This window comes from Rhipicephalus sanguineus, chromosome 4 (genome assembly GCF_013339695.2).
Source record: "Rhipicephalus sanguineus isolate Rsan-2018 chromosome 4, BIME_Rsan_1.4, whole genome shotgun sequence".
NCBI lineage: Eukaryota > Metazoa > Arthropoda > Arachnida > Ixodida > Ixodidae > Rhipicephalus > Rhipicephalus sanguineus.
In genome coordinates this window covers 60,940,035-60,962,486 of record NC_051179.1, presented here as the reverse complement: position 1 = coordinate 60,962,486, position 22,452 = coordinate 60,940,035, and the positions used below count along the sequence as shown (strand labels likewise).

Genomic DNA, 22,452 nt, shown 5'->3' with positions numbered 1-22,452 from the left:
ACTGGAAGCTTGCGACACTTTACATGTTCGAAAATATGCGGAACCAATAACATGCGAGAAGCTATAGATTTTACGTTCTAAATTCAAATTTCATTTCCGCGTGTTTTAAAACGTTCCATTTCTGTTTATCATACAAGAAACACATCAAAACAATTCTTATGGTTGTGTAGAGAAGCGGTGCCCTCTGAGGCCCCACCGCCAGCGCAACGCAAGAGGCCATAGCTGCAGGCGATTTCTGTCTAAGCATTGAATGCCGCGTCTACCACCTTGTGGTCCTCTAGAGCGTTCGCTGTGAGTTTTTATTATCATTGGTAGAGGTGATGTGGTACATATGGAAGCCAATCTGGCGCCGCAAATCATCTTTGCTTGAAAAATGTATAAGAAATGTCAAAATATACGTCATAATAAAATACTTCAGCGTTGTAATTATATTTCAATAACGAAATTGGAACTGCAGCCAAGTTAAGTTTTATTTCGTGGCTGTTTCGTGGCCGGTTCATCGTATGCCGTTGAATTTTTGTTTACGGTGCTCCCGTTAGGTGGTCTATCCGTACGAGGCGTGTACGGTGCTGACGGCGGCATTCCAGTCGTCGTTGAAGCCGGGCCAATCGGCTGTCCACCTGCTCGGCCGGAATTGCTTGGAGGGGAAGTCCAGGAAGGGCGCCTGCCGTAACGGTCCTGATAGCAATGGGAGCCCCAGCAAAAGCCAAGGGGAAGGTGGGGCCAGCGCTACAAAAAAGCGCCAGAGAAGGAGGCGAAATATGACTGAATGTGATTAGACAACCCCGTTATTAGCTTCAGAGTGAATTAAGTTAATCCGTCATTTTCATTACACACCTTGAAATAGTTGCTTCCACGTAATGATAAGCCAGCTAACGGGTTAACGTTGACACCTACAGAATCAAAGGAGACACACTAAAAATCAGACTGACATCGCGAAATACTTTCCTCTGGTTACACGAAATGTCGCGGCTTTACCTTCGTTACCGCACAAATGGACTTTGTACTGTGCCTAGCTGAGGACGGCCTTTAGTCAAGACCCGCTGAACTAGGTCACAAGTTATCGTTATACCCAGGGTCGTAGCCAGACATGTTTTTCGGGGGGTAAGGACCATCCCACCCCCTTCACGTACGTTTGTGCGTGTGCTTTTATGTGTCCCCTCACATACGCAAAAGGTAAAATTTTGGAGTAGGGGGGTCTGAACTTGCCTAACGACCCCCCTGGCTACGCCACTGATTATAATCTTTTAAAAACATGGACGAAAAAATATGGTAGCTTCTCACTAGTGGTGCCAAGCCTGAAGAGAGAGCGGAGCTGGGCGGCCGTCCTTGTTTCTCTTTACTTTTTTCTTTCTTTCTTCTCCTCTTTCTCTCTTTCGTATTGCTTTTTTGTATCTGTTTCTTTCTATTTCTTTCTTTCTCACTCTATCTATTTCTTTCTCTTTCTCGCCCTTTCTATATTTCATGCTCTTTCTTTCCTTTCTTTCTCTTTCTCTCTTTTTATCGCTCCTTCTTTCTTTCTTTCCCTTTCTCTCTCTCTCTCTCTTTCAGCTTCTTTCTCGCTCTTCCTTTGTTTCTCTCTCTTTCTCTCTCTGTCTATGTTTTTTGTCTGTTTATTTTTTTATGTCGTTATTCTCTCTATTTTTCTCTTCCTCTTTCTTTCTATCGCTTCCTTTCTCTCTTTTTTTTACGTGTTCGTTTTCATTTGACACCCGCACCTGCTGTACACGGTAGTGGGGCTTTCCCATTACCTGTGGCGGATACCACCGTGAGGATTTTTGCACTATAGAGAACAATTTACCGATAGCTACGGAGGATCCTTATGACGTGAATAGCGAAACGCCAATTGGCCATTGAGAAGGGTACTTGAAAGTTGACTTCTTTTTACGCCCAAGCGTTCGCAGGTGAAGCTGCCGCTTATCACGTACGCTTAGCGAAATGTTTTCTGGCAGTTGGTAAGATGAGTAAACAATCAGTAACAGTTACGCCGCGTACTCTGGCGCCTTAAGGGAACGCTGATTGTAAGTATACAGACTAACTGAAGTTATAGATGAGTTCTGAAAGGTTCGCTATAACGGTATTTCAACGAAAAGTTACACTGCCTAAATACGGGGGGAAACAATATAGAACTCCTGACAATGGGTATAGCTATTGAAAAATCCAGAAGCTGTTCATTTAGTTCGTGGAGTGGCAGCAGACGCTATGATGTTTACTTACGAGGCACGGAGTACCGTAAGATTCAAGCTTTCGGTGCACTCTATTTCTTCCTTCGTCGTAGCAGTAAAACCAGCACTGCTTTGCTGGTTTGTGCTCGGTGGGCTGGAAAGGATAACTAAAATCACTCCAGGTGTGAGTTGCGAAAAGTAAAAGCCTAATGCACAGTCTGAGTGAGCAAGTGAGTGAACGGGTGACTTATATTTAGAATGACAAGCGGAAACGTAGAATTATAAACGAGGATTTCATTTAGACAAAAACAAGACGTTCCTGCCGTAATTAATGTACTTACTATTCCTCTAAAGCTCGAGTATAAAGTACAAAAATGACGTAATAATCTGAGATGTCATTTTAACGTCAGATATGCTGCAGTTAGATTCCACACTCGCCCGGGTAGCAAGCCAGGCTATAAGCAAGGTAACTTGAACAGGGTTACCATTAAAAATATTACTATCTATCTATCTATCTATCTATCTATCTATCTATCTATCTATCTATCTATCTATCTATCTATCTATCTATCTATCTATCTATCTATCTATCTATCTATCTATCTATCTATCTATCTATCTATCTATCTATCTATCTATCTATCTATCTATCTATCTATCTATCTATCTATCTATCTATCTATCTATCTATCTATCTATCTATCTATCTATCTATCTATCTATCTATCTATCTATCTACAAAATCTGCGTACGCTATAGCTGAACCCTACTCACTTCAATCTTCAATATCCTTTTTTTGTTCCGATATCAAGTTTCAATGCATATATACTTAGTCGCACGCTTGACCTTTTCGCTGTTTACAAACACAGACCCTGGAAGGCTTTCGGTATTGTACACCGGCGTAGCATACTAGCATTAGTGGGGAAGAAATGCCTTGGTGAGTAGCCCGCAATCTAAGCTATATGCACAAGATGATAAGACGTACTCTTGAATTTTATGCGGCCCCTTTTTATCCGAAAACGTAAAAAGAGACCTGCCTTACTCTGGGACAACTTAAACAAATAACATCGTTCATCTCTGCGCCATAGGAATCGGTATACCACAAAAGTGAAACGTATACTCGCAGAAGTAGCTGAATGTTTACTGCATATTGATATACAAGAGCTTGCACAATGTCTATTGGTGTTTGGCAGTTCTAGCACCGCATAACGCAGATGCACCCACGTTGACGCCTGGCGGCACGTCTCCATTTCGACGACTGACGTCCTTGATCATGATTAAACCTTTGTGGTAGCTGCAGTAGTTAACGGTGAGAGCGTAATCAGAGAAAGCGGTGCGACAGCCAGAGGAGCGTCGCTGATTGGACGCAGAACTTGGGATAAGGTCGCCATCCCGCGGCATGTTAAATAGTTAACAAAAGAAATCACACCACGGCTGGGCTAAAGGGAAACGCGACGCGCGTCGTGTCTCCCCTCTAGCCCGGCCGCGATTTCTCTCGGGGCGAGCGTAAGCGGGGAACGCGGTGTGGCAGTCGGGCAAGGCGGGCGAGCGTCGCAGAGCTATTTTTAATATAGACGGGTGCTTTGAGCGCGGCCGAGGCATGGGCTACCTCATGCTGCATTAAAGGGGCCCTGCAACACTTTTCCAGCATGCTCAAAAAGCGCTGCCGATCGGTAGTCGAGGCTCCCGAGAACACGCGAGCCAAATATTATAGCGATGCGCACGGCCTGGAATTTACAATAAATTCTCAAAGTCAGCTGAAAATCGCTCCCTCTTCTCTCGACAAATGATGTATTAGTCCGCAAAATATGACGTGATTGTCGGCAGTTCCACCATTGGCTGATGTTATAATCACGATAACACCCTCATTATTACTTTCGTTGTTAATTTTGAGTTCAATAAGTAGATAATATGTATGTTTATATTCTGTTATCGCGTTAAAAACACCGAACAAACATTAATATTAGCACTTCCGGTCTCACCGACAGCTCGTCTGCTCGTAGTTGCGTGGTTCCGTTTTCTTCGCCATGCGCAGTGCTGAAAACGTGAATATTTCTGTGCTTTTGACCATCGCCGGTTGCCGTTGAGAGTGGCAGCCGTTCGAGTGTTGCCTCGTCAGCCGGGAACTGCATCGTCGGCACGTTCTCACGACCGACCGAGGCAGCCGTGCAGCATGTCTCCGATAACAGTGCTGGCGTCCGGTAATGGCGGCGCTTCGGGGTCGTCTGCCAGTGCCGTCTTACGAGGCGGTGTATCGGAGTATGGGCCGAAACCGATCTCGGCTGTCATTCGTTCCAAACGAGCGCGCAGGTTTGCTTCCATGGTTGGCAAAGCGATGAAAACACTACGGCGTTCGAGGTGCACACCCAACATTACCAAACCGACGCGTAGTTTTCAAGCACGCGCGATACACAGTGCGATCGGCTCCGCCGTTCGCTGTCTGTTCAGTATGTCATCGAGCCGTACCTCGGCGTATCCTCCCCATAGTCTCAGGTTCCCGAGAAACCGCGACACAGCAACCAAGCAGACTCGCATTTTCACGGTAGCTGCAGACAGCCGGGGGATGGGTCCGCGCCAGCCCGATGCCCCACGATCCTTTCTTCTAGTCTTTAGTTCTTTGTTGTCAGCCCGCACTCGCTGTGCGCCCGCATTCGAAGAGCAAACAGCATCGAAGTACCGCCACTGGGAGAAGGGTGCACGCAGCTTTGCCGTGTTGAATACGATTCAAGCGCGAGCAGTGCGACGAGGCGGTGTATCGGAGTGTGGGTCGAAACCCATCTCAGCTGTCATTCGTTACAAACGCGCACGCAAGTTTGCATCCATGGTTGGCAGAGCGATGAAAACACTACGGCAGTTCGAGGTGCACACCCAACATTACCAAACCGACTCGCAGTTTTCAAGCACGCGCGATACACTGTGCGATGGTCTCCGCCGCTCGACGACGACCGCGCGAGCCGACCGGAAGTGGCGCCACAGACCACGTGGTTGCGCCGAGACGCCAGAGAGAAAAAAATGCCGCCGGCGCTGACGTCGCCTCCTCGCACCTTCGCCCTCCCTCCCTCCCTCCCTTCACGCCGCGCGCAGCTTTCCGCGAGCTCGCTACGTTGAGTTGAGGGAGAAAGCTGCGGAACGTGATCTCTATAATTTGGTAACACCACTTAGACTTGACGGATTCGAAAAATTTTTGCGGCATATGACTCGTGAAGAGTCATACGTCAATAATGAGACTATTCCAATATAACTAAGAAAGGTGTTGCAGGGCCCCTTTAAGGCGCTGACAAAATTGCACTTCTCCTATTGGAAGCATCTATATTGCAAAACCCAGCGCCACTGGGTACCAGCATACAGTGCAATGCCTGGTGATGGGCCCAGTGTCGCGCTCGATACTGGGGCGTTGGAGCGGCGTTTTACTGGGAGGCGCTGGGTACTCAAGCGCGAAACGGCTCTGCAGCGCTAAATCGGCGGTGCCTACCAGCCATGTATAAACATATTAGTAAAGAAAGTGATATAGAAATCATTAACGCAACACAAAAAGAAAGAAAAGCTCTATGAAAATACAAAAAACCTCCGCAACGAGGATTTCAAGTCGCCGACTCCGGGTCCCCAACCGAGTACTCTACCACTGCGCCACACCGAAATATGTTGACCTCGCTGTAAAAGGGCTAGTCAAGACAATAACACACTGTTTCGTTTCATATTTTCGTGTCGCATACTCAAGAAACACGCGGTCTTCCTTTCTAAATCAAGCTTGCTTCTTTATTAGACGCAAACAAATGGCTGCCGACAACGAATGACATGCCGATAATGGGCAGAGCGCTAGGTTTCTTTATGAATTCCTGACTTAACTCCGAAAAATATCAAATGAATCGAGGAGCAGAGTACAGTTTGCCGGTTGTTAGTGCCGATTTTTAATGGCCGCTTCTCGCTCTTGCTACTGGTCAACATGCACAGCAGCTTTATGATTACTCGTTCGATAAATAAGCGCGTACACGATTTCGTATTGAGTATAGTTTTCTCGCGCAAGCGACGATATGCCAGTACTGCGGGCATGCCTGTACTGATTTGCAGTTCTATATCGATACCTGCAACTATAAAAACGCTCGAAAAAAACAAAAACAAATAGGATGCGCAGAAAAAATATGACGGTGTGTTAGTTCACTAAGGCGTACCAGTTGACAAGTATTTGTTCTTGAAGAAAAATGGTTCATCTGGGTTAACCGATGTCCAAACTGTACTCTACAGTCATTCTTACACATAGGAATTGCGCATACTTAAGCCAAGAAGCGCCGGTGGCATGTAGACGGACTCGGCCAGTACGCGGTAGGCCTAACGCTCGCTGGGAGTCGCGCTGGTTAGGACGGATCTCGGCGCAGGTGAGTTGCGATGGTTGAAGTTTCTGCATATTAGCTTCGGAACTTTTCTAACTGTTACCTAAAGTGTAGCTGAAGTAACTGAAACTGCAAGAATTGCCCGAGATGCGTTTCCGGTGAGGCGATGTCGAACGACGGCTGCTTTTCTATCCCCGTCCGTTGGGAGGACTCGCGAAGTCAGAGCTCATTTACTTCTCGCCAACTGCGCAGCGATGTAACGATTTGCTGTGTCTGTTCGGACCGCCGCCTCCAGACTTACAGACACTGCAATATGGAATCATTACAACAGCACATCACGGATGCAAAACTGATATATGTGCGGGGCATGCACAAAATGTGCATTCATTGCTGCTACGTGCTTCGCAAGAATTAACGACGCTATTGACACTGCATGAACAAAAAAGAAAGCGTCCTAGAAAGCAAAATCATTGATGTTGGCTGCTTTGGCTTATTAGCATATCTTTCTCCACATTCTGTAGGGACACAGTAAAAATAACAGCGATTTCACATGCCACGTACATCACGAAAATAGTGCGCTTCTCATCCTCTTTCTCTGCCGAGCTGGAATATGTGACACATGTTTGGGACCTGCTCGGATACCATCCATCGGTACCATCGAATCAAGCATTCGATATTCAACGCTGCCGAAACATTACGTCACGCACAATACTGAAAGCAGCGCGCGGCACTGGCAGAAATAGTAAAGGCTCCAATATGCGCTAGCGCACTCCAGTGAAAATTCCAGCATCTCCAGCGCTTCCCAGTGAGCGCCAGCGTCACAGCGGCGACGCCAGTGCCCCTACCAGTGCGACGCAGCTCTTTCCCAGTGCATTCGCCGAAGTCCCAGTGAATCCGAGCGTGTATCAGTGTTCCCAGTGCGATCTAGTGCCAAAAAACGTACTGGTATCATGCTGGTGGTACTGGAATGGCGCTGGTTTTTGCAATAGGGATACCACCGAATGGGACGGACGCGTAGCAACGGCGCGTTTCGACTCCCGTTAACGAAACTTTTTTTATTCAAGTTTTTTCTTATTCCCATCGGATCGTGTGCATTTTGTCGACGTCATTTCCGTGACGGAAATACGTCAGGAAAGTCTTGGTGGACCTTGGCATAAAATGTTATCGTGTTAAAATTCGGTTTCCGCTTCGGTGTTAGATAAGGATAAATGAAGTGACCGGAAGTTTCCTGAGGTACAACGCTTGCTGCTACTATCACAATCGCGAAAAGTTCTTAGCGTACTATAGTTTACTGTCCTTAGCGTACTGCAACATAGATTGACAAGACCACAGACCTTCGCTAACCGAACCAACAAAAAAAAGAAACGGGATAAGGGGGATGCTATGTTAAAAGGTATGCGCTGCGAATGAAATACCACTGCATTTGAGGTGAACTTCACTTCCTTATGAAAATCGATAGTAGAGATTTGGTGCACTTGAAATCAATACCTTCAGCTGCAGTTGTGGCTTAAGATGACAAGATGCAACTCTGTATTTTGCAAACACGTGCGCATTTGTACCTGTTGGCAGTTGTTTACTGCGAGTTCGTGACCGTTTGGCAGGCAGGGACACCCTACTGCTTTCCCACCTTACGTAGTGCGTTCGGCTCCGGACAACCATCGCCTTGAGTAGAAGGTCGCCTATCGGCCGCGTTTGTAAGGCAGTCGTGCGTACATGTGAATGTTTCTCCCACATTGTTTTCGCTGTGCTCGCTGACTGCTTAGCGAGAAAAAAAAAAAATTGCGCAACCTTCACTAATACGCGCAAGGCTGGGTCACGGAAGAGCTGGTAGGCACCCAGCTGGTCCTCACTTGGCTAGGCTTTTAGCCACTCACCGGTCTCTTTTCTCCATCCCTTGTCTTACTATATTATACATGGCTATGCTTGCTCTGTTTCTTTTCTACCTTTTTGTGTCTGTTCCTTTCTATTTCTCTCTCGTTCTGTCTATTTCTTCATCTGTCTTTCTACGTCTTGCTCTCTTTCTTCCTCTCTATTGTTCTCTTTCTTCTTGTGTGTTTCTTTCTCATTGTAGTTGTTCTCTCGCCTTCTATCTTTCTCTTTCTATCTCTTCCCTTTCAATCTCTTTCTTTGTCTTCCCCTCTCATTGTTTCTCTGTCTGTACTCGTTCTTCCCTCCTCCTTTCTCTCACCTTCACATCTCTCCTCACTTTCCCACCCCCGTGCTATACTATGCAAGACTGTGCTATGCCCTGCTAGCGCGTCTGGATAGCCGAGTGGCTTTGACGCTCGCCCTCGGATCGCGGGTACGGGGGTTCGAACCTCGCCTCGCCACGAAATTTTTTCGCCAAGAATTTCTCTTTCTTTTTCTATCTCTCTATTTCTCGCTTTCTCTTTATACTCGTTTTCTCGCCCATCAGGGTTATTGCATTCCACGCTGGAGAAATCGACACACATGTTCTGGGAGTGAAGTAGAAGAACGAGACGAAGAGATCGCATGCCGGTTCATGATGATGATAATTTTCTATCGCTCGCTTATTGATCAGACTTGTGTTTCAGATACAGAGTGGCTTTCTTTTGATGCGCTCACAGTTCCGATCGCGTTGCTCGAAGGCCGATTAACTTATGAAGTAGGTGACTGCTACCCCGTTATTACATATATTAAAGGTACAGAGCTATATCTCAAAAGGCCACGTCCTGGGAATCGTGGCACGCCACATATCGGTTCATGCTACGCCCGCAGGCTGCTTTGTCGCCGCTGCTGGACTACACTCCTAGGTCTGAGCTTGTCGTGGAAGGCGCGACTCGCGGGACTGTAAATGAGAACAGGCCCGCCCTGCGGGGCCCTTGGAAGAAGGGCTTCATCCACAATAACCACGAACATGCACGCATTCATTGCATCCAATAAATTAAATTTTAAGTTGTTCGTTGTTACGTTGTTAGCAAACGCGTCCTTGTGCATAGTCGACATGGCATGCACGCCTAGATACGGAAAGGTTCCTACTTCAGAGACACGAGTTCGAGCGATATGTATTGTACACACACCGCACACAGCGAAGTCAAGGGCCCCAGTGTTCCCGTCGTCGCGCGTGGCTGGCACGGCACACCCACCTGTACAGAGGCTTTATTTACCGTGAGCTTTATATGACGCGAACGCCGGCCTTTTTTTTAGATGCCAAGCATCTTATGGCGGAGTTCAAACCGGTGGTGTGCGGCGTGACCACCTGTACTGCGCATGCGCAGACCCTCTCCCCTTTTCCCGTCCCCACTTCCCCTCTGCACCCTCCCTCTGAAACGTGGGCTGGACATGCCGAGCCACGCAATTTATCCTAAACCCTGTAAGGGCCTTACAAAGGTGGAGGAACGCACACTCCTCCGCCTTTACACCAAAACGCTGCTGTGCCCGGCAGTTTTAAAACATTTTGATCCGGCCTGTACAGGAAAATGCCCATACTGTGAGGAGAAGTCTTCGGACGTCTACCACATGGTGTGGGCATGCCAGTCAACCCCGAACCTCGCCCCAAAACCACACCCCACCCGGGAGGACTGGGAGGCAGCCCTGCTCGGCTGCTCCGACCTGGCGAGCCAGAAGGCCCTGGTCGACCGAGCTCGAGTCGCGGCGATCGCCAATGGGCTCCTGTAATGAGGAGCCCACCTAGTGCTTGTGAGGGGTGGCCCCCTCCGGGCCACCTCGCGCTTACTCCCTGTATATACCTCTAATAAAGTTTTTTCCTCCTCCTCGCCTCATGATCCCCTTTAGCGGGAGATGGTGTGATTTTTTTTTTCATTTTTCAGTCACGCGAACGCCGAAAAAAGAATAAGTGATCGCGCAGCTAAATTGCCTGCCTCGATCCACAAGGCGCGCGGGTGGTCATGTGAATTTTTTGTGTTGCACGGCGGTTTTCGCCGAGGGACCTTTCTCATGAGCCAATTTGAGCGTTCGCCTTTATAATTCTTCGTATTGTAACAACAAGGCCAAAGGAGGTGGATAGCATCGTGTCTAAAGCTACAGCTGGGAAGATTATTAAGGCCTTAGATGCCTCATCAAACGCGAAAATTGACCAGCGTCCCGCGTCGGCGGCGTCAACACGAGCTACGCAAAAATATGGTGACGTCACGTGATGACGTCACCATATGACATCATCTTGACGTCAGAGATCGCTAAAACTGGTAACTTCAGTGTGACGTCATCGAGACGTCGCAGTGACGTCACGTCACATGATGACGTCATGACACGATACTGTACCTTGGTCAAAGGTGGGCCAATCACGGAGGCAGCGGAAAACCTGATCAGGTGCCTCCGATCTTGGGGAAGTGGAATACCACGTTAGGTGCAGAAAGCTTTAGGAGGGTGGCAGGGCAGGATCAATAATACATCGACCGAAAAGAAAAAGGAGATGGCTTTCGCCTTCCAGTCGTCTTATGGGAGTGCATGAGGGAACCTGTGAGTTTTATGCATCGAAACTTATGCAAAATTAAAGTTCGACGAGTTGGTAATACATTGTAGGAAAAATACAGCGCTCAAAGGAACGGGGCGAAGAAAGGTGACACAACACAAGCGCAACACAAGTACATAAATTTTTGTATGAGATTACCCGCACGTTCATCGCTCACTGTTCCTGTTATAAAGATTATGAGGAGAATTATGCGCTTTTAGCGGTCGCCTTGCCCTGGATTACATTGATGTGGGCATAATATGACGCGTGTTTGTTCGGCGGCGACCGTAACTGAGATTGAGCGCTGTTGTATAAACTTTGTATAAAGCATAAAACTTTGCCAAAACAGAGTATGGCCTTACTTAAAGAATTGTGGAATGACAAGTACTCAACTACACTGTCCATCCGAGGAATAACAGAAAAATAGAATAGTGTATGTGTTCTATACATGGCATACGTACCTGCTCGCCCAGCCTTCGGCAATGTTTCCACGTCTGCCTGTGAAAGCCCTCTGAAAAGTTAAGGCAAATGAAGTAAATGTTTTCTGCTAATAAAATCACTCGGCACAATATCTTTTTTATATTTCTAGCAAACACGCGTATGTTATACATGGGCTAGTTCAAGAACTGCTTAAATATATTGTTTACGTGTTATAACACGTAAGCGCACTAACAGAGGAGCGGCTAGCATTGTGCTGCCATCTCGTAACGTATGGGAACAACACCGGCGCTTTTGGCGCGAATTTCAATCGGTGCAGGAATGCAGACCTAGCTTCGTGCGTGCGCTTGACTCAGAAACTTACTATGCAAAAACAATAAAGCAACGCCTTCACATTTTATTCAAAAGCACCGTCATCAGGTAAGCTTGCATACATCCACGTTGCAGCTTGAGATGTAAGTGTATCACTCTAAAACCCGCCCCGGTGGTCTAGTGGTTATGGTGATCGACTGCTGACCCGAAGGTCGCGGAATCGAATCTCTGCCGTGCAAGCCGTGTTTTCCATTGAGGCGAAAATTCATGAAGCCTGTGTGCTTTTATTTAGGTGCACCTTAAAGAACCCCAGGTGGTCAAAATTTCCGGAGCCCTTATCTACAGCGTCCCTCATATTCCTACCGTGGTTTTGGAACGTAAAACCCCAACAATTGATATTATGTATCACTCTGAAGGAAGCGCACGAAACTAATGACGTGAATATAACGTCACATTTGAAGATTGTTTTTCTTCTGGATGGTATCACACATGAGTAAAACTTGTAGTGAGGGTTGTATCTAAATGAATATGATTTTATCAGTTTGTAAATGATTATTGTAATCACCAATTGAGTGTTCTGCGTATAATTATTACTCGTGTCAAGGGCCCACACTTCCAAGCTCCTTATGTTTTTTTTTTTTTCAGTCCAGCAAGAAATCAAAGCTTTCTTATTCAAAGGATGCCAGCTGAATCGACTGCAGGAAGTTAGCGTGCAGCAGTCGGCTGCTCCAAGTGTTCGCTGACAGACTGCTGCTTACCCATAGGCGTGCGCATAGGGGAGGGGGGGCGGCCCCCCCCCCCCCCCATAATCACATAAGACGGGGGGCGCAAAATCTGCCCCGTACATAGACCCTTCTAGTCACCTAAGAGGGGGGGGGGCGCAAAATCTGCCCCATACATTGACTTATTATGGCGGGAGGGTGCTGCGACGAACCTTTGCCCCCCCCCCCTAATGGGGAACCCTGCGCACGCCTATGTGCTTACCTACGGCACCCATAGTCGCCTGACATCAAGATCAATTAGATCACTCGCCGCTTGGCGCCAGTAATTACCCTCAGGACCCCTATGAGTGTTAATTTTATTCGAGAATAATTCGAATTTTCAGTAGCAAATTCTGGAATTGAATACGAATCGTACACTGCAGATTATTCAATACGTATTCCTAGTGTTGGTTATTCGAACACCTTTGTTCATATTATAATACGAGTCAGAGAGAAGAAACGCTTAAGGAGAACATCAAATGGCAGGTAAACGTTTGTACAAATCATTTAAGAAGAAATCGTGTCTTACCAGTGTCCTCGAACATACTACAACAGCGCGAACAATATAGGAATTCAACACTTTCTCGTGCCCGCTTTGCGTAAGGCACCAAGTTCAAACAAAAGAGTGTAACAATAGCAGTAAATATCAAGACTAGAATGCGATAGCGTAATCGGGTCGTGTTCGTATCGCCTTCCCAGTCGCTAGCCTGCCTTCGCTTCTCGGTGGAGACCTATACTGTGCCGCAAGAGAGCCAATGTGCGGACACCTTCTGGCTTCTATCTTCATTTGCATCTTCCTCGAATTTTCGTTCACGGCCAACACTGATTTTTCGCTCACGGCCAAAGACGACGACGCCACCGCCGCCGCCGACACCTACACCAGAATTTCTGTGAAACGAGCTGTTTAACGTTCTCGCGTTAAAAGGTGCACTCAGGCATACACTGTGCTCAAGAGCACCTATTCCGAAACTGTCAAGTTGTGTTTTGCAGCTTGAACCGAGTGGCATGAAACCAACTCGGTTGCCCCTTACAGAGGAGGGGGATGTTTGTAGCATGGAGTGCATAACAGGTGGTCATTGCGTAGTCGTTTGGAGAGTTAGTGATTATTTCGCTCACAAATCAACACTACTTATGTGGGTATCTATCTATACGTTCGCAGCTTGGATTGGTCACGTATAGAAGCTCACTTAAAGTACGTGCGCCTTGAATATTCTGCTTTGTATGTCACACTGCAGCGGCCAAAACGTGTACGTTGCGAATAGTATATGGTAATTAAGGACATTTCAGTGCAGTGGCATCTGAGTGGAGAAAAAATTGGGCACAAACACTGTGCATTCGTACCCACTCTTTATTATTATTATTTTTTGGCTTGTTTTATTTACGCTGCAGTCTTAATCATTTTGAACCACCTAGCCCAATCTTCAACCCCACTTTTACATGACGTTTTTGTTGAGCCTTATTCTGAGCTCGTTGCGTGCATTTTTTTATGGCCCTAATGACTTATCAATATTGCAGTTGAAAAAAAAGTAAATACTAATCAACTGGAATATATTTTGTCCTTGGCACATGCGCACAACTCTCACTTACCGACAAGACCTGTAGAGACAACGAGGAGAATCAACATTGGCCTCGCCATTTTGATCAAAGGAGAGCGCTGGTTTTAGCTCCAACATATACCGGCTTTCTTTTGTTTACGGATCTCGGTACAGCTGTACGAATGTCTCGCGGCACTAGCGTATTGTCTAATGTCATGCAATTTTCGCTGTTATTTACGATAAGAAACGTCGCTCTTACCCTTCCTATGTGCTGCCCTACGTGATCCGTGTGCGGTGCGCCGTAAGCAAACGTGTGGATAATAAACGACGTGGTTCGAAAAGCAGAGCGGCACCGAAGTGGAAGTGAAGCACGGATCAGAAAGGATGGACGCTGTCATGTCTCTTCTTTGTTACCGTCTCATTTCATCGTCGCTGTGCAGTTATTTCATCATGTTTTACAAATCGGCTCAAGCTTCCAAGCTTCTCAGTGACCTGTGTACTATGGACACGACGTTTGCTTATGCAATACTGTTGTTGTTATTGAAATGACGGAGACTAGCGATAACAAAACAAAGTCCTTGTTCAGATAATAAGCACCTTCCTCGCTCAGAGCTAACGCCGTTCTTCCGCTCTCTTGAGCGATCGGATGTGATGATATCAAAACAATTTGAAAATGCTTGCGCTCATATCCTTAAATTTCAGATAACCAAAGCATTTTATATCGGCCGTTCCATCGGTACACGAAACTCCACTGTACATTCAATAACGAATGCAGTGTGTAGTAATTAACCTCTTCAACAAATATGAACTACACGGTAATCTTCATTAAAATTTAATACACAACTGTATACGACTATGTGATGGCAAGCGGAATGCAATATATATATATATATATATATATATATATATAGTGTTGTAATGCGGCGCGACAACGGCACACAGATTAAGAGCGCACACCTCGACCGCTACTCGATCGTCCGATTATAGGCTGCGTTTTTGGCCTGACTTAATAACTAAAGCTTTGCTTTGTCTGCTGTATAGACCTCAGTCACACACACTTCTTTGGGCCCTTTTATGTTAATGACATTGCCTTCTCTCTCGCGTGCTCGTGATTATCAGGCGTATTTTCACCAGCACGCGCAAGGAACAACACATAAACCCCACATGCGCGAAAATTCACGCGACGGAGATACCGTCTCTCAAGCTGTCGTGTGAATGGTGTTTGGCTTCGTAAGCTGTCGCTTACCAAACCAAACCTAATTCACGTGCCGACAGCTTCGGCGACAAATTTCCAGTGTTGCTGGCATGACAACGCCTTCTCGGTACTGAAACTGCCATAATGCAAGCGGTATCTAATGTAAAGTAATATGTTTTGTTGTACAAAGCGTCATGAAATATTTCTGTAAGCCTCGCACTATTTTTTTTTCTTCTTGTCGTGCGCGAACGTTTGGCCGTTTGCTTTTTCTGTACAGTGCCCGCGGTGTGTCACTCGTGTACATCCTGTTCCGGCCTCTTGCTATTGGCTAGTCGATCATACGACTTCCGGACGACGAGTTACAATTTCTAGACTGGCAAAATCAAGCGATCGACCAAACGATCTGTCGCGCGACGCCCACTTTTCATCGCTTGTCGCATAGCTTGTCGCCATCGCGCGGATTTTAGCGCATATTGGGTTTGACCTGAACAATATGAAGGCACAGAGTCACTTAACAGGCTGCAAGGCAAATAATCCTAATTGCATGAGTGTAAATGGCGCTCCTTTGGTTGTCAAAGGCAGACGTAATCGGAAAATAAGCCCTTCGAATATGTTATCAATGTGAAGCCTAAACCAGTTTATTCTCCTCTTCGCACGTTTCAGAAGACACGTGACCTCCCACCGTGGTCACCGCCACGTTTTCTCTCAGTTAAACCTCCATGCTTTTCCTAGCTTCTTTCTTTCCCTCCATTCTGCTGAATCCACGAAATGAATAAAGATCGAGCTCACACCGACTCAGATGTCGGGAGTCCGCCGAGCTCCTGCCTCATTATCAGGGGCGTAGCCAGAAATTTTTTTCGGGGGGGGGGGGGGGGGGTTCAACCATACTTTATGTACGTTTGTGCGTGCGTTTGTATGTGTGCGTCTATATATACGCAAGCAAAACTCAAACATTTCCAAGGGGAGGGGTTTGAATCCACCCCCCCCCCCATGGCTACGCCCCTGCTCATTATCGTATGTTGCGGATTCCAATGCCCGCTTAATTCAGTGTTGCGGAATGGGCGCCTCCATTCCATTCCAATTCCATTCCGGGGAATTATAACTTGCCGCAATTCCATTCCTTTCAATTCCTCGGAATGAAAAAACTTAGCCCATTCCCTCTCCTGGAATGGCCGGACAGTTCAATTCCATTCCTGTAATTCCTCAATGTAGTAAAGGCATCTTGATATTTTTATCGAGTTAAGAATGAATGCCCCATAAAGCTGATGTCATCAGATGCATTAGGAAGTGCAAAAGTACTCAAAATACGTTACCAAGGTGGAGGGATTGGGCTTGGTGACATATCTCGTGCAGTACAACGCCCCTACTAATTCCCAGAGGGGCGCAGCTCTCCCGCTACCTGTAGTATTTGCACGGTCAGCATGTTTGAACGAATGGTGATGTTTTAATATTGTTTAAGCTTAAATGTGTTCATGCTAAAATGACCACATAGCGTATTTTGATGCTGACAAAACTAGTGTTCAAGAAGACTAAGCGTCTTGCCACGGTGGTCTAGTGGTTATCGCGCTCGACTGCTGACCCGAAGGTCGCAGGATCGAATCCCAGCCGCGGCGGCTGTATTTTCGATGGAGGCGAAAATGTTTGAGGTACGTGTACTTAGATTTACGTGCACGTTAAAGAATCCCAGGTGGTCGAGATTTCCGGAGCCCTCCACTAGGGCGTCTCTCATAATCATATCGTGGTTTTGGGACGTTAAACCCCAGATATTATTATTAAGAACACTAAGCAGTTTTGCCACGCGCCTGGAGTGGTCGTGAATATGGAGAAAACTAAGATTTGGTTAATGGGGAACAAAAACCTCTAGATCTGCTGGTATTAGTTGGAACAGTGCACCGCTCGGGCACCTTGCGCCTTTGTATCGAATACGGAACACTGGGCCGCAGTGCTCGTCAGCACTCACGCTTGTCAAGCGCTCCTCGCAAGCATGGATAAGGTGAGGAGAACTTTCTATGTTCGCCTGTGCGCAGCTATGCAATGTCTTCCTTGTCACAAATGTTATTTACGTGTGTCAGGTACTAAACTACTCGTGAGATAAAGATCAGGCTGTGCTCTATTTTCGGAAAGGGGCGTAATTCCATTCCCATTCCATTCCGTGCAAAAGGCGTTTGATTCCATACCCATTCCATTCCTCCAAGCGTTGTCCCGATTCCATTCCGGGGTCGCAAAAATGTGGAATGATTCCGGAGTCATTCCAGTTCCGGAGTGGCAACTCCGCAACACTGCCGCTTATGCACTTGTGCACTGGCGAGAACAGACAATAGGGATGGGAATCGCTCGGAAATTACGCAAGTCGGTGCGACGTCCTGATATCAGTGAAAAAAATCTCGATCTGATTACCTGTGAGGAAGACGAGTTGGGCTACAGTGGATTCATTTTGTTTACCGTGTTTGTGCATCCTATTCTAAACGCACAAGCGTTATTGGCATTTAACCTTTGCCGACATGCAATTTTTATGGCCTTGATAGATCTAGAGGCCTTATCTTAACAGCGCAACACCTTAACACGCACACACAGACACCACAGTGATATATTAGGGGCGAAGCTCCTTAAGGCGGCACCCGTTCGTCCCTCGTAGTCGTCGTGATCGTAGTAGTGAGTAACAAGTCTTACGCTTTGACCTCCAAGGTGGTGCCGGTGGGAGATTTCTCCTGTGCGTTGTTGAACAATACAAAATTCGCAGCGTGCGCGTTAACTAAAAGCCGAATTCTTCTGTCTCTCATTCCCTATTAGCAGCCATTGGCATGTTCCAGTAGGAAACGTTAGTAGAAGTAGAAGTGTAAGTGTTAGCTAAAAGCCGACTTCTTCTGTCTCTCATTGCCATTAGCAGCCATTGTTTACCTCCAAGGTAGTGCCTGGTGAGATTTCTCCTGTGCGTGATTAAACAATAAAAATTTTGTTCAAAACGCCGTTGATTGATGAAATAAACCAATGAAAGACGCCAGATGTTTTGTAAAAGCAGAACGAAAGAACGCCAGATGTTTTTCTTAAAGTGTAGTAGTAGTAGTTGTTGTATTTAGCCACCTCGCCCGATCGTCAACAGGCGAGGTGGACCGGCAACGGCGCGAGGACCCTGCCGTACGAGAGTTAAATCACACTAAAAGACATACTTTGCGGGCGATACACTCTAGTGAGCTTTCAACTTTTCGTCTTAATGTACATGATAAAGAAATTATTTCTACGAAAAACGCAAGGCACACCTTGAGCAATATGTTTGGTTTTGGGACGCTAAATGGAACCATGAGGCGATGCGAAGCCGGAGCACTTGCACGATCGCGTTCCGTTGGCTTTCGTTGGGCATGCTACCGACCTCGCGTCGTGGAACGCGCGTCCTGTCTTCCCTCTAGCCTTGCCTTTAATTCGCACAGGGCGAGCGGGGAATGCGGTCGCTCTTGGCGCTCTTTCGCTCGGGAGCGGACTTCTTCCTTGCATTTCACCGATCACAAGTGATAATGAAGGGACCACGTAAACCAACAGTACAATAAAAGTTTGATGTTTAATATACACACGATGTTTCACACTCTTTATATTATGTACTGGGCGCATTTCACGGAAGAGTTTCACGGTTTACAGATGATTCCCTCCGTAGCTTCGCCCCACTCATCATCATTCAGCCCGTGGATATGCTGTGATTTTTTTTCTTCTCTGTCCGCGTCCACTGGCGGTGCACTGTGCAATCATGAATGCCAACCGCATCAACGATTAAACGTTTAAGAATGTCAGCCATCTTTGGCATTCCAGCGTCGTTCTTTACACATTCCAGCGTTCGAACTGTACACGCTCAGTAGCTATGCACAATTCTAGCCCTTCGCTCGCGGTCATGCCGCCATCTAGCTTTCGCAACCTGCTCCAAAGCCTTCGCTCCTTATATGTGACGCAGAAGGCGAGGAGGCGCGTACTCATTAAAGGATCCCCGCCACCTGCGCAACCGATGCTGCAAAGGTTCTAGAAGGCGCCGAGACACGAGACACGCGCTCCCTACTCCACCTGTCGGCCGACGACGGAACTGCGCGGAAATAAGAGCGCGCCGCGGCGTCTCCTGCGACCGGTGCTCGGGCCACGGGGCCGCCAACCTTACCGGGTCACGGGTAACCTTGGCGGGTGACCTCGGCATTGATCTGTTGTCATGGCAACGTTTCTGACAAATCCAATGAACTCCTCGGGATGAAGAAAAGGGTCTTACTTGAGAAGCGAACCTTTTTTCGAGGGGCGAGGTGTTTGCTTACGAGAGATGAAGGGACACACACAAGAGCGGGCTACGTGGATCCATCGAACGGGGCCGGTCCTCACCTTCTCAGACCTCTTTGTGTTGCAGCTTGCCCTAGCTACTCCACTTTTTGTTTGTTTGTTTGTTTTTTATACTGCGCACTCATGTCGACTTACAAAAAAAAGACCAGATGTAAAAAAAATTAAAGTGGAGTAAGCTTAGCGCAGTCTTACCGCCATGCTTGAAGGACTTAAAAAGCGGCAAGCAGCGCGCTCGCTCGTTCGCTGGCTGTGTTTGAAGAATCGAATGACCTTCAACTTGTTTACGTGCTGGTGTCGGAGACAAACCTCTTTCCCTCACTCACTCTATTTCTCGTACCAATGCGCTCTTTGTTGACGTAGCGCTCCCAGCGCAATATTTAAATCCAATGTGTCGCCTACGCCGTTCATTTTAACATTTGCCTGAACAAAAGAAATCTCGGCTCTCTTTGAAAAAGCCTCTTGCCGCTCACAAAGAGAAAAAAGCAAAATTATAGAAAGGACGGCTTTACGGCAGTGGGAGTGTTGATAAAGGGGGAATTTTCAGGATCTGAAATTGATTACTCCGCCGCCTTTGACGAAATTGCAATATTGGCGCAGTAACAAAGAAAAAGGCTTGCCCTGTATACAAAGGGCGTAAGGTCAAAAAGGAGCTTGCACAACCGAGGTTTGCAGAGGAGCCGAGATTATTCATTACTGCGTGTATGTGGGTGTTAGCTTAATGCGAGTACGCGGCCGGGCGCGAGTACCAAATGGCAGATTCATTCGGCGCGCTGCAGTATCCGGAAGCGTAGGCTTTCATTATAAGGGCTTGTACCGAACGATCTCTGGTTTCTTCACCAGATTATTTTGACATTTTTCGTCTCTCTTCTTACACGAGTGGTTCATGTGTGGGCGGACACGTGCGTTAATGCGTGGGAAGCTTTGTGATGTGTATTCCTGTTTACGTACGTTATAAAAGCCAAGTTCGGAAATAACTCGGGCTCAGGTAACCAGGTAAGCCAGCTAGGCTCCCTTGGCTCTCGCACTCGTTGTGTGCAATATCTTCCATTGATAAATTGCGCAGGCGGAGTGTCGAAGCATTTCCGTACCGTGCTGTCGAGTTCAATTCTGAAAGGTTTCTTTCGCAAGACCTATCTGTCTTGAGTCACACGCTTTCGATGATAATATGTCCAACCTAACGATTGGTTAAAACGAAATGCTCTAGCGCAGTGATTAATTTGTCACTCTTTGTCTTCTTTCTTAATCCCCTTGACGCGGACAAAATGAAAGCAGGTGAAGTTCGCGTGAAAAATATTCTAGATATATTCATGAACCTGTTAAGCATCCAGTTATCAGCCGTATGTTGAATATAGTTGTTAAGAAAGAAGCACCGGTTAGTAAATATAGTAACTTCGTCGTAGTAGTGGTGGTAGCAACAGCACAACCGCGTTACCTAACAGTATATAAAAGTAGAAGTGAGGAGCGGATTGCTTGAATGAAAGGACTTCGGCTTTCTTGCCGAATTCCGCCGAATGTATTACTAATATTTTTTTCTTACCAGTGAGGACAGTAGCATTCTTCGGAGAACTATTGCACAGCTGCCGATCTCATTCATTAGAACGTCGCATGTGTGCAATCCCACGTGGGCTTGCTTTCTTATATCTGCTCGCGTACCTCTATCAAGCAATTACTATGACATATCCTTGGTCAAGTTCGTCGAGGTTTTCGCCTTGGCCAAGTTCGCAAAGGGTTTGTTTCACTACATGTGGTGCTTGGCAGGAAGCTCCCGTTGCAACGCGACTTTGTATCCCAGAACGCTAGTACTCGGAAATGGCCCAGACAAAAAGCAATAAATACGCTCAAATACAGAAAAAAGAGCACTGCGGCTGCAGTCTCCAGAAAGCAAAAAGAAAGAACACGGACATCAAGCAATGCCCAAACCTTATCACTTTTCCAACAGCTAGCACTTACCTTTCGTGCGTGAAAACGGCGTAAAGCTGCACCTTTCTCTTTTCTTCTTATCTTGGCCTTTGTTTTTTTTTTTTTCGCTGCCCACTCGGACATCACCACGCACCTATTTCCTCATTTCCGGTGAGTAAAGACAAAAGGTGCGACTGGATTTATCTGGTGTACCGTTGACGTCGCTGGCGTACGACGTCATGGAACGCCGGCTATCTTTCCGTCCTTCATCGTGGAGAGTCTCCTGTTGATTCACAAAGGCGACGAGCAGTCTGCCAGAGCCTAGCTGCCCGGCTTCCTTAGATATCTAATCTCGCGACAGTCGCGAAGGAAACGGGGAGTGACGCGTCCGAGCAGTGCTTGGAAAGAGAATGAGCTTCTTTAAGGCTCCGCGAACATACAGCGTTTCCTGCATGTTGTTCAAGTATTTTCCTAAAACCTCCGATTATTTGATTGGTTACGCCATGACACGCAATTACAGTACAAAAGCAAAAAAAGAAAGAGATATCCTCACGCACGGACGCACGCACGCACGCACGCACGCACGCACGCACGCACACACACACACACACACACACACACACACACACACACACACACACACACACACACACACACACACACACACACACACACACACACACACACACACACGCTATCGCTTTCACAATCGCTAGCCTGCCTTCGCTTCTCGGTGTAGACTTAAACTGTGCCGCAAGAAAAGACAAAGTGCAAACGCCCTCCGGCCCCTACCTTTGTTTAGATCTACCTCGAATTGTCGCTCACGGCCAACGCTGCTGTTTAGCTCACAACCAAAGACGCCACCGCCGCCGCCACCGACACCGACACCGCAATTTTTGCGAAACAAGCTCTTTAACGCTGTCGCGTTAAAACCGAAGACGAAATCCACAGACATGTGACGGTCCACAGTGCATTCACAACTACAGACGCGGCAGATTGATCGACTATTACGCATTCTAATACATACCACATTGCTTGAACGGACGGTAATCTCATTACGAAGTTGCGATTATCTTTCGATA

General features: G+C 46.9%; 1 long non-coding RNA gene across 1 annotated transcript; it reads right to left on the bottom strand.

Moving 5' to 3' along the window:
• Window positions 1–413: 413 nt before the first annotated feature.
• On the bottom strand, window positions 414–11,501 carry LOC119388784 (uncharacterized). Its single transcript, XR_005182830.2, has 3 exons — window positions 11,387–11,501; window positions 2,218–2,319; window positions 414–729 (listed from the first exon to the last, which is right to left on the bottom strand). It is a non-coding gene; the product is annotated as an uncharacterized LOC119388784 (long non-coding RNA).
• Between the last annotated feature and the right edge of the window lie 10,951 nt (window positions 11,502–22,452).